Source organism: Pelophylax lessonae (genome assembly GCF_965119305.1).
Source record: "Pelophylax lessonae genome assembly, chromosome: 3".
Classification (NCBI taxonomy): Eukaryota; Metazoa; Chordata; class Amphibia; order Anura; family Ranidae; genus Pelophylax; species Pelophylax lessonae.
Window position 1 is genome coordinate 534,489,630 of NC_138770.1, and position 12,378 is coordinate 534,502,007.

The following is a 12,378-nucleotide window of genomic DNA, read 5'->3' on the forward strand; positions in this document are numbered from 1 at the left end:
CTAACCTATGTTGGTAATAGCAGGCAACTCCTTGTGCCTGTGGACATCTTCATAAACCCTAGCTTGCATGCCGTGATAGCATTCAGGGTGTGTGCAAAAATCAACCTTAAGTAGGTGCACTATGGCATTTACAATGCATTGTCCTTTGAGAGGACAATGTGACAGGCACATTTCGTGTAATGTGGGGTGAGGGGTGGTGGTCACACCTTTAATTGGGGCACATAGGGCAAATTTAAAGATTAGAAAATAGGAAGAACAGATTACATGCACAAGCACTTAATTGGGTCTGATATCAGCAAACATTGTCATTTTAGTAGCTCAATCCTTATAAATACTTCACTCTAAATTACTATCTTTCTAACAAAAAGCTGCATAGTATTAGAAGCTTATAAGAGAGTTTTGTGGAAACTGCAAATCACATCCAAGATGAACCTACATTCAGAGCCCCTAAACATATTTCCAGGTTAATATTCAGAATTCCCTGCATTGCCATGTGTTGCTGTAGAACAACCAATTCATTTTAAATGGTCTGTTAATACGCCGCAATGGAAAATTAATTGGACTTGCACTAATTTTGTAACGGAGTGCACCACAAAACATGGCATGTGCATTACAATGCACTGTAGAGCAAGGCGGCTACCTGCTAATGTTCTCATACTTGGGGATACCATTCAAAATAAATAACACCATTAAAACGTGTGGTTTTCTGCATGTTACTGTAACACAAATGTGTCAAGCCAGCCTTAGGATGGCCATAAATGGATTGTACTTCGGTTGGTTAAGCAGGGACTGGTCGAATTTCTATTCATTCATGGTGGTTCCCACTTGACAGAAGTTGATCGTTAGACTGTTGGACAAGACTGTTGGCGATTTTGGCTCTGAGGAAGAGGGTCCTCCCTCAAAACGTGTAAGCCACATCAGGTTTTGAGGACGCCATCACTCTATCCAGCAGTAGAGAAGTGTCCTGGAAGCGAGCGGTGCCCATTTCCTATATGCTTGTTCATATGCTACGTTTGTGAGTATATTGTACGCTATCCTTCTTTGAATTTAATAAACTTTTAAGTGGTAATGCACAAGATCGGTGCGCCCTTCTCTTGTTGTTTTCTTGTAGTGCCTTTGGGATACCCTTGGTCCTGAGGGGGGCAGCAAGACCACTTCATTTTTGTCATAAAAACGCCTAGAATATTCACCTTCCCGCATACCACTCGAGTGCAGGAGAGATATTGTTGTTTTTTGGAATTCATTGGATCAGTGCCTGCAGTGCTGATCAGTGCATTCTGACAGCGGACAGTCCCTGCTGTTAAAATACAATAGCACAGCTTGGAAGATTCCTACACCCCCCTTGCTTGTGTGGATAGTGGAATCCCATTTTTTTTTTTTTTTATCAGCCTACTGGCTGATTGAGAAAACCCCGATCCATCTATGGCTAGCCTTCATTATAAATACGGACATATTAGAAGGAAACCTGTTACTTATAATCGAATATATTGCTAATTACTGTACTGACACATGCCCAAGTACTCTTGTCTTGGTAAAATAATCTATTAAAACGGGTTCTCTGAGCAAACTCATAACATGGTTGAATGAAATAAATAGACAAATATGAATACATAGTAATACAAAATAGCTAGAATATTGACTGCATGTTTCCTTGTAGTCTACAGTAGTAGTCACATTTAAACAGGCTTGTTCTGCAATGTGTAAGAGGTTTCTTAGCTTTTTTTAAGCCAAATCTTCAGTTCTTTGGTTTATCTGAACTGAAGAAGAGGCTTGGATAAGCTAGGAAATGTCATCAACATTATAGAATGAGTCAAGTTATATGTGAGGTGCTGTAAAGACTCCATATAGCAAACCACATCTGTTGGAAAGAATATTGAAGAGAAAATGCCAATTATTGGCAACAGGTAAAGAAAAGGAAAGGGAGAAGTAAATCATGGTGGATAGATGACACCCAGTAAATGACAGGCAGCTGTGACGTGAAGCAGAACATTAATCTGGCAGAAGAAAAGCCTGAATGGAAAGAGACGGTGGAAGCAAGGTTTTAGGTTTAAAGTTCCCCATAGACCACAAGCAGTCATGGTAGTAGTAATAGTAATGAGCCATGCATAGTCTCAGACCTAAATTGCACAGTACTCTTCCTTGTAGCTTTTGTGATTCTGTTTGAAAAAGAAAATTGACTTTCAGTAAGATGTTTAAAGTGTGTCTATACCCAAAACCTTCTTTTTTTGTTTTGAATGGAATGGGGAAAAATAAGAAAAAAAAAATAACTCCTCTAAGGTTCTACTTTTCAAAACCATTAGAGAATTATTTTTTTACCATTTGGTAAGAAAAATGTTGGGGATCAGGGAGGGAGAACACGGATGCTGCATTGCTGGAGGAGGGACACCGAAAGGTAAGCATGCCATAATGTGCAAGTATGCTATTTTCATTGTGCAATGGGTAACCATTCTAAATGAATGCCACTGAAACTAACTACCACGCAATATATGTACTGTATTTTCTGGCGTATAAGACTACTTTTGAACCTCAAAAAAATCCCCCAAAAATTGGGGGTCGTCTTATACGCCGAGTATAATATCTCCAAGGTAACCTAAGTATAAGTATTACTGGTAGATGAAAATTAGGGGGGTCGTCTAATACGCCCAGTCGTCTTATACGCCGAAAAATACCGTAAATGTTATGTGTCTGAAAATGTTCTTTGGAGGAAAAAAAAAATACCCCACAAAAAGCAGATCTGGCAGTGCTATAGTCTATCCCAACCTCTGTCTCTGCCACTTTTGTTGGACAGCTTTGTCTACATGCAAGTGTGAAACAAAATTAAAATAAAGCCACGTTAAATGAAAAAAGGAATGTACTCGTCCGTCCACAGACGTGTGATTTTGGAAGATGAATGAGACAATGCTAATGAAAGACTTAACATGACAAATTCAGATCCATATAGTATCGACTCTAATAACATCATTGCTACTTAATACATGTTAAACTTATTTATTGAATGTATTACACTATGGAAGTCTTTCTAGCTATATTTTTATGTGGATGTATTCCATACATGCCTTTTGACTCTTGCTGACCACTGAGGAATTGATTAAGCCCTGGACAACCGATTGTTTCACTATCAATGTCATTGAAGTGTTTAGGAGATCTGGATCTGATATCATTGGGCTTTTTGTGACCACTCTATAATCTGAGGGTCCACTGCTTCTGGTAAGCTGCGTGGCTAGATCACGGTAGTGCAGAGTATTATCTTCTTCACACAAACTGGTGTCAGGCTCTCCTTTTACATCTGCTGTTGGACTCATTTGTATGAAGCAATATCAACCATTTTATGTTATATGGACACTCTTTATTAGCGTCACATCTTTTGTTATTTTAAGGTCCACAAAGTATGTCTGGAAATGATTTACTACCTCACAAGAATACTAGACAGCACTCTCGTGTTAAAATATTGTTGAGGTAGGTCTCGGGAACACTGTTGCAGACTGCACTGATCTAGTGACACTGGGAATCATGTGGCGGGGATGAGGAACACTGTTGCTTGCTGCACTGATCTAGTGCAACTGCGACTGGTGTGGTGTTGATCAAGGACAATGTTACTGGCTGCACTGGTATGGTAACACGGTTAGTAGTGTGGCAGTGGGAGTCAGGTGTGACCCAACTCACCCTCCCTCTCCTCTTTCCTTATATCTCCCCCTAAGTACCTGACCTATCCTTCTTCTTCCAGACTCATTCATCACCTTCTTCCAGACTCATTCATCACCTACCCCTCAACCCAATTCCCAAACACCTATATACTTCCACCGTCTTTATCCCTACCCTCACTTTGCTCTATTCTTCCCCTGCTCCATCTCTTTTCTTCTGTTACTCATATCACGCACCTCTTCCCACACATGGCCTTCCCAAATCTATAGCTTTTACACTTAGAGAAACAAAAACGAAGTGTAGAGAAAATGTAAACACATTTCTCTACAGCCCAAGTTGACATGAGGTTGGGCCGGTTGAAGACATGTTTGCTATTTCAGATTGCCATTGAACTGTAACCAAGATGCCTTTTGAAATGTGAGTTGTCTCCTTTTGTTCAATTAAAATGAAGAGTTTGAAAAAAAGAAGGAATTTGTACATTAAATATTACTACTACACTACTAACTGTACATGGGTATCAGAATACAACATTTTTCACAATAGTTGTCCTATAATGCCATTTAGAAGTGATTGGCATTCTTTTATACAGGTTAATCAGTTGATACAAAGTGTCATCTCTCAGATGAGACTTAACAATGTGACAAGGGGAAGCTAAAACTGCACAATGACTTTCATTTCTGAACTGATGCAAGAGATAATGACTTAATAAAAAAAAGCGTACATTCCACTGCTCTAAACATTTATTTGGCTAGTATGGCAATACTTTTGAGCACAGAGTATATTATTTTTTTTCTCAGTAAAAGCATTCCTGAAGCATCATATGAGATTCTTTGTGACCTTCGCAACTGAACTCTTCTAATTGTAAAAAGAACATTGAATAGTGTCACTGATATCCAATATTTCACAAGCCTAAATGTAAGCTAAATTTATGTGAGAAATGCAGTAATATACAGTATGTGAATTACATTATCTATATGGAAAGCAACAATACTAAGAGCATTATACAAAGAAGGTTCTATATTCAATAAGGAAAAGAGGGTGGTGACTATTGTTGATATGAAAAAATTATTTAAGAGATTCTAAAGGCAATCTGGTTTAACTAAAATATTGTTTAACTATATTTACCTACTCTGTGTAAGGATACTGCACAGAGCTGGTCCCTTACCTCTTTGGCATACACCCGCTGGCACTCTCTTCTCCTCCCTGCGAGTGTCCCCATAGCAAGCCATGTGCTATGGGGGCATCTATGCAAGCATGCTCTTAAGCCGGACTGTGTGCATCTATAGACACACACAGCACGGCATAGCCATGTCCTCTGCTCCCTTTTAACAGGATTTGGCTGACAGCAGCAGGATCCAATGGCTCCCACTGCTGCTTGTGTTTCCAGGGAGACCAAAGTAGAGGAGTGGTGCTGCAGATGGGGAGAGCGCTGGAACAGGTAAGTATTTAGGGGCGGGGGAGGAGAAGAGCTAGTGGAGAATTTTTCACCTTAATGCAGGGAATGTTTTGCTTTTAGAACCAAAATTAGGCTTCATATTCACTAGCAGCTCCCAAACTTGAGTTTTGGAGCTTTTTGGCATTTTTTTTGCCAATGCTTCTAAACTCAACTCTATAAAAGCCTATGAGTCAATGTATACATAGGCTTTTAGTAGAGTTTAGAAGCTGTCGTGTTTAGGTGAGCTTCAACCTCCCTTTCCTGAATGTGCAAAAATCACATTCAGGTTAGAAATGTTTTGACCTCCGGCCATGGGAAAACGCAAAATGTGGCAAAAACACGGAAAAAACATGCCGTGATTTTGCAGGGTTTTTCACTTTCCCGTAGTCGCGGTAAATGTAGGCTAGTGTATATGAAGCCTAAAGCTCAACATGAAGCAAAAAGCTAAATATATAAGTAAAATATGTTTATATGAGAGCTAATTTACCTGCCAAGCGATGTGTTATTTGTTCAACCAGCACTGCCAGACAAGCACACATTGGTGATCTTACTTTTCTCCACCACCGTAAGACCCCGTTCACACTGGGGCAACCTGTCAGGCGACCTGGTCGCCTGACAGGTCGCCATAGGTCGCCTGCCATAGAGAAGCTGTGGACCCGTTCTAATAGGAGCGACACAAGTCCGGAGCTTCTTTGGGGCGACCCGGAGCGACCTGCATTGACTTCAATGATATGAAGTCCGTGCCGGCCGCTCCGATGTGAGGTCACCCCAGCAAGTCGGATCGCTCATATGTGAACCGGCTCTTAAAGAGGAACACCAAACATAACAAGATAAAATGTAACAGCTCATTTAAAGATAAAAAACATAAAAATATTTACTTTCAATTACAAGCTTTCAACTGCATCACTTCTTTTCCCCAAAAAGATACCCTCAAGGCTGATGGCTAGCATCATTCAATACACTTCTTGTGAGCCCAGGTCATCCTGGACCCATCCCAGCCTGTTAATGGATAGTGAAAGCAGAAGCAGCACACTGATGAGCTCATATTTCTCACACTGTAGCTCTTGGGAACAGGGACTACAAAAGGATTATATTGGGTCAAATTAAATTCATGTGCTTACAATATTAAAAAATACACCTAAGGTTGTAATAATGATATAGCTAATGATATAATAAAGCTGCATTACTATGTGTCTATTATACCTGCCTAGAGTTCAGATTGGTCACCCTGTAATAGGACACTGAAGGAGCAGCAAAGGACTTATAAGGGCATTTTTCTCAATTCTTTCTTTCTTTTTTTTTTACCAATAAATACATATTTGCATTAACAATGTTTTATGTTTGGCTTTAAAAGTGATCTTCTAGGCAACAGAATCACTTGTATACAGAATCATATCTATAAGGCTACGTTCACATGTCAGCGTAGCGATCGTGGGCAGAGTCACCGCGACCGCGATGTGGAAATCATTGCAAATCACGGTGCAAAAGATGGTCTATGTGGACAGCTTTACCCCTGATGCCTGCATCCTTAGATGTGCCTGTTCCAATCATCAACCATGTGAGTTGCTAAATGTTGTACCTTCATTAAATTTAACCATATTGCTACACTTAGAGGCGCCTCTCTTCTCTTTTATACTCAGTTGTGACTTGAGGCTACTTGTATATCAAGACATCGCTTGTATATCAAGTCAAAATTTATTTGAAAATTTTGCTTGTCTTGCAAAGCGCTCTTAAACCAAGTTACTCTCAAACCAAGGTTTAACTGTATACTTAACTTTGCATGTGCTGAACCAACCCCTGTAGGTATTCCAAAGTTCTGGGTGGGAGGAATACCTGCTTCCCCACCAGGCACAGCAGGTACTCCTGCAGATTCATATGTCACTTCCGAACACATATGTTGGTGGGAGGAACCACAGTGTATGGCAAAAGAAACAAGTATTCGATCCACTACCAAGAGGGGTTAACTGTGTACAGCGTCAGTGTATGTGCATGGCTTTATAAATCTAAGGACTGGATGGACACAATTATAAATCATTTAGCAAGTAAAGGAGCTCCTTTAGATACACTTAAACTGCATACTTATCAGCTTGCCTGTATTCCGGCTTTTATGGTTCTGTTCTGAACTAAAACTGTGTTACTGAAAATAAAATCTCTTCACGCTGTTCTCTTCACTGAACTCAACCTCCAGGTTTTGCCTTCTCTACACAGCTTAAGCTTTCTGCTTCTGACAAACATCACCTACCACTGAAGTAATGGAGTATACTTTTATAAACGTTAAAGGCTAATGCCACCTTTTAGACCATGTTACATACTAATATAGGATGCAACATGGTTGCAAACAGACCCCTACCACCACAGAATGTGGGGATTCTCCTCCCCCTGCACAGCCACATCATTCATTAAAAGAAAGGCAAATGAATGATTGAACTACGAATCCCATCTGCCACGGCAATTGAAGTTCAAAATGGAGCACAAGTGCGGTGATTACCACGCTGGTAAGGTCCATCGACTCTCCCTCCAGCTCAGTAGCTGAAAGTTGGTACCTGAGTACAGAGAAGGATCTGGAGTGGTCTGTGCATCGCGCGTGCAATACACTGACCACTGTTGGAATTCTTTGCAGCCTCATTTGCAAAAAAATTATACATGTAATTTTTTTTTTTTTTTTTTATACACAAATACATTAGTATTATTATTATTATTTTTCTTAAAGCTAGACTTATCATTTAAACTGGCTTGATATTAAGTTATTTGCCTTGCAATACTAGGTAGGGTCCTAGATCCTAGACTTGGCATAGAGTTTGAATGTTCTGTCTGTAATTCTATTGGGTCTGTCAATATCTTCCCATACCCCACTAAAAATGAACTCAATGAAAACACCAACAATTAATAAATGTATGGGAGAGGTTTTACCTTCCAATTTATTTGTGATTCAGTTTATCCTACCCTTGGAATTACACAGTCCTGGTTTAGCTAAACCGCACAGACAGCCCGAGGACATAATTTTTCTCTGTGTAATTAGGTAGCACAACCAAGTCACCTCCCTGCTCCAAGCCTGTGATTGGGCAGCGAAGGAGTAGCAACAGACTGATGAGAACTTCTCATGCACAGCAGATGTGAAAGAAGGACACCTGACTGGCATTAAAACAATAAATATTGGCTATTGACAATAAAGGGCCATTAAACTCTTTTTTTTTTTTACATCAGGTATACTATGGCTCTGATTTATTTATTTTTTTTAAGAATATCATCATTGTTTTCATGCTTCTTTTTTGCTCTGTGAATTCCCCCTATCTTCCACTGATACACCTCACTTCTATTAGTGTAGAGCAAGAGTTTCCAAACTTTCTTAACAAAGGGCCAGTTTACTGTCCTTCAAACTTAAGGGGGGCCGGACTGTGGGTATTGGGAGTAGAAAAAGTCCCGAAGTCAGTGGGAATAAACAATGCGCCCATCTTTGGTGTCAGTGGGAGGAATAGCACCACATTGTTCTTGTCACTGGGCCCTATCGTTGGTGTCATTGGGAAGAATTGTGCCCCATCTTTGGTGTCATTGGAAGGAATTCTGCCCCTTCATTGGTGTCAGTGGAAGAAATGATGCCCCATTTTTTGTAATAGTGGATGAAAACAGTGCCCCAAGGGCCGGTTAAAAGTAAGCAAGGGGCTACATCTGGCTCCTGGGCTGCAGTTTGGAGAACACTGATGTAGAGCAAGCAGTGCCATTATTTCTGGTCACACACACTGCTCTATATATAATTTGATTGTTTCTGGTCACATCCTCCTCTCTATGCATACTACCATTCCCATAGAGCTGAATGTGTCTGCAGGTAGATGTAGTTCATCTTCGGGGTGAACAGGAAAGGCCGGCTATGGTCACATACACAAGGGGGACATAGAGAATTAACATAGCTACCCTAGAGCAGGAAGTCTTATGGCTGGAATACACGGGCCGAATATCGCCCGATCATTCGACCACCGATTTATGAATAAGTGTTCCTTGGTCGAAAACGTTGCCAACATACACAGGCCTAATATCGCCCGACCGTTTGACCGCCGACCATCGAAACAGTGCATGCGTGATGATGTTCTACAGATTTTAAATGAACGACCTTAACACCAACGTATAGAATATCGTTCGTTCGCAAACGAGACGACAGAATTTTTCATTTTTTTCAAACGGGATTTTTCGTTCACAATATCGATATCGGTCACTGATGGCTGGGCATTAACGAGTAGAATATCGGCCGATCCTTCGCTGAACGGAAATTTTCGGCCGATTGTCTTATCGTGTATTTCGGCCATTAGAGGAACAGAAAAAAAAAGCTTGCATTTATAGGATGAAACAAAAGAATAAAGAGAGATAGAAGATACTAGATATAGAAGATACTAGTCATCTAGTAGACTAGAGATAGAAGATACTAGATATAAAAGATACTAGTCATCTAGTAGACTAGAGATAGAAGATACTAGATATAGAAGATACTAGTCATCTAGTAGACTAGAGATAGAAGATACTAGATATAAAAGATACTAGTCATCTAGTAGACTAGAGATAGAAGATACTAGATATAAAAGATACTAGTCATCTAGTAGACTAGAGATAGAAGTTACTAGTCATATGTAAACATTTTGCATTTATCTTATTTTATAAAAAATGTGAGTTTAGTGTCACTATATTTATTATCTGCCTAATGATCAGCTGCAAATAATAAAATCAGTTTTCTCCCAATCATGCCACTAGTGCATGTGTCTTGGTATGATCCTGTTGGGGCATTACTTTGTGAGCACCTGAATGGTCCACTTTCTGTAAACCCCTGATGAAATATATTGGTGCCAAGTCAACGAAAATAAAATGTGCAAAACATAATATACTGTCACAGAATAATTATATGGAGGGTGGGGGAGGTTGCACACACTTCCTAGAGCTCACATTAATGCACATTTGATTTGAGAGCGGCATGCTTATTGACTATACTTACATCTCTTTGTGTGTGATTTTGATGAGCATCTGAACAGACATGTAGAATGGATATGCGGAGGATAGTTTTGACATAAGTTCACTTTGATCTTACAAGGGCACTAGTTCCTGTGTCAAGGATTTGTTTTTCATGTTTTAGCTCTCATAATGAGGGAACTTTAGGATTTTTTTTTCTTCCTAATGCAAGTTGTTTATTTTCCTATTATAGACTTTATATTTAGAGTGCAACTTCAGCCAAACACCTAAATAAAGAGCTGAATATATTTCAGTTAAAGTGTTTGTTACCCCAACATTTCATATTCCTGATATGTGCCTGCTGTACCATGTACTTGTACAAAACTTATCCTGTTCTCTTTGTATTACTTCCTTTGTGTGAAATTCCTGGTGTTCCTGCCAGTCCCTCTGCTTTGCTATTAACCACTTGCCGACTGCCGCACGACTATTTACTGCGGCGGTCAGCCCCTCACAGGCAAAGCGACGTAGGACTACGTCGCTAGCCTGTGAGGGTCTAGGGAGCGAGTGCGCGCCCCCGGAGGCGCACTCCCGCTCGCTCACGGACCCTCCTGATGTCTGCCGGGCACTCGCGATCGTCTGTTACAGAAGGAGAAAGGCAGGCGGCTAATGTCCCGCAAAAAAAAGAAAATCGCAGATCGCCGCCATTACTCGTTAAAAAAAAACAACAAAAATGACAAAAATCTTTCCCTTAGTTAGTAAACGCAATTTTTGCGCAAACCAATCAAAATACGCTTTTTGCAATTTTTTTTACCAAACATATGTAGCATAAAACAAATTGACCTAAAATGTTAAAAAATTTTCATTTTTACATTATTTTTTTGGGAATTTCATATAAAAAAAAAAATGTGAAAAATATTGTTATTTTTGCAAAATTGACACTCTTTTTTTGTTTATAGTGCATGATCAAAAAATTGCACAGGTGATCAAATACCACTAAAAGAAAGCTCTGTTTGTGGGAAAAAAAGGACGTCAAATTCGTTTAGGTACAGAGTCGCACGACTGCGCAATTGTCCGTTAAAATCACGCAGTTCCGAATCGCAAAATAGGTCCTAGTCAGGAAGGGGGTAAAATCTTCCGGGGCTTAAGTGGTTAAAAACTGACCACACTAAGCAGAAAAGCACACCATAATCAGTTCTCTAGCTATGCTGGTAACTCAGTCTGCTCTCCTCCAATGATCAGACTTGTCCTGACACACGCCCCCTGCATAGCCTTTTACTGGGAAGCTCAGTGTACGGTTGCTTCCCCTCCCCCAGCTCTTATGCAGCTTAGAACAGAGGAAACAAAGGGAACAGGATCACTTCAAAAAAAGGGAAAAAAGGTATTTATAATTGTTTTTTTCTTTTTAATATCTATACACAGATGTTTTACCTTTAATAATGTGCTTTAATATCTATACACAATTGTTTTACCTTTCATTTCTATTTTAAACTAAATGGGTTGTTTTACAATGTGATTGTTTACAATCACTTTAATTGTTTTTTGTTAGAACATTTTTAAAATTCTGTGCAGCCATTGCTGTGATTTACGTATTTCACAGCTAACATACTTACACTACTATTAAAGTGTAGCTCCAGACAGTGATGCAATTAAAATTAACCCCCTACCCCTTCTCAATTGACAGATATTTTGTTTAGTTTTTACAGGTTATCTAAAACAGAGTCGTGCTTATTTTATTCTACATTCCTGTATTCTTTATACATGGCGATTTAAGTTGCAAGTACCACTTCCCCCAAAGCCGGTCTTTTTTCCGGTTTCGACTGTACAATGCAAGATCAGTGGTCATGGCCACTGGTCTTGTATTGAAATGAAGATATTGGTGAAGAAGGTGGTGACAAGACCAGCAAGAAGAGTGGCTTTTTGGAAACAATCGTCCCAACTGGAACTAGTGGGGTGGATGACTACGGGACCATGTTAAAAACAAGCACCATATTCTTTATCTGCTAGGGAAGTGGGGGCATTTATGTATTATTGCACAGAGTTAGGCTTTAATTTTTCATTCTTAGATTTATGTGTCCCTTGCCTGCTCACTGAACTATAAATCCACATCATCATACTCCTGACAGCAGTCTAAACAACGCCATAGCCAACTCCCACTGCCTGTAAACATATTAAATTGGTAGCGCTGTGCAAAACAGCATAACTTGACTAATTGTAACTGCAGTTATGACTAGGCTGACATTCATTGGGTCAGAAGGTTCTGTATTTTGGCAAAATAGACAAAAGTTGCCTAGGGCGAATGTGGCTGGGACATTGATAAAAGGCACCAACTATTTGTTATGGTTTAAAAAGAAAAAAATAATGGAACCGTTTTA

At 39.7% G+C, this 12,378-nt stretch overlaps 1 protein-coding gene across 2 annotated transcripts in view; it reads right to left on the minus strand.

Moving 5' to 3' along the window:
* Positions 1-12,378, minus strand: part of ARID1B (AT-rich interaction domain 1B) — a 584,054-nt gene that overhangs the window by 90,272 nt on the left and 481,404 nt on the right. The window lies entirely within an intron of this gene.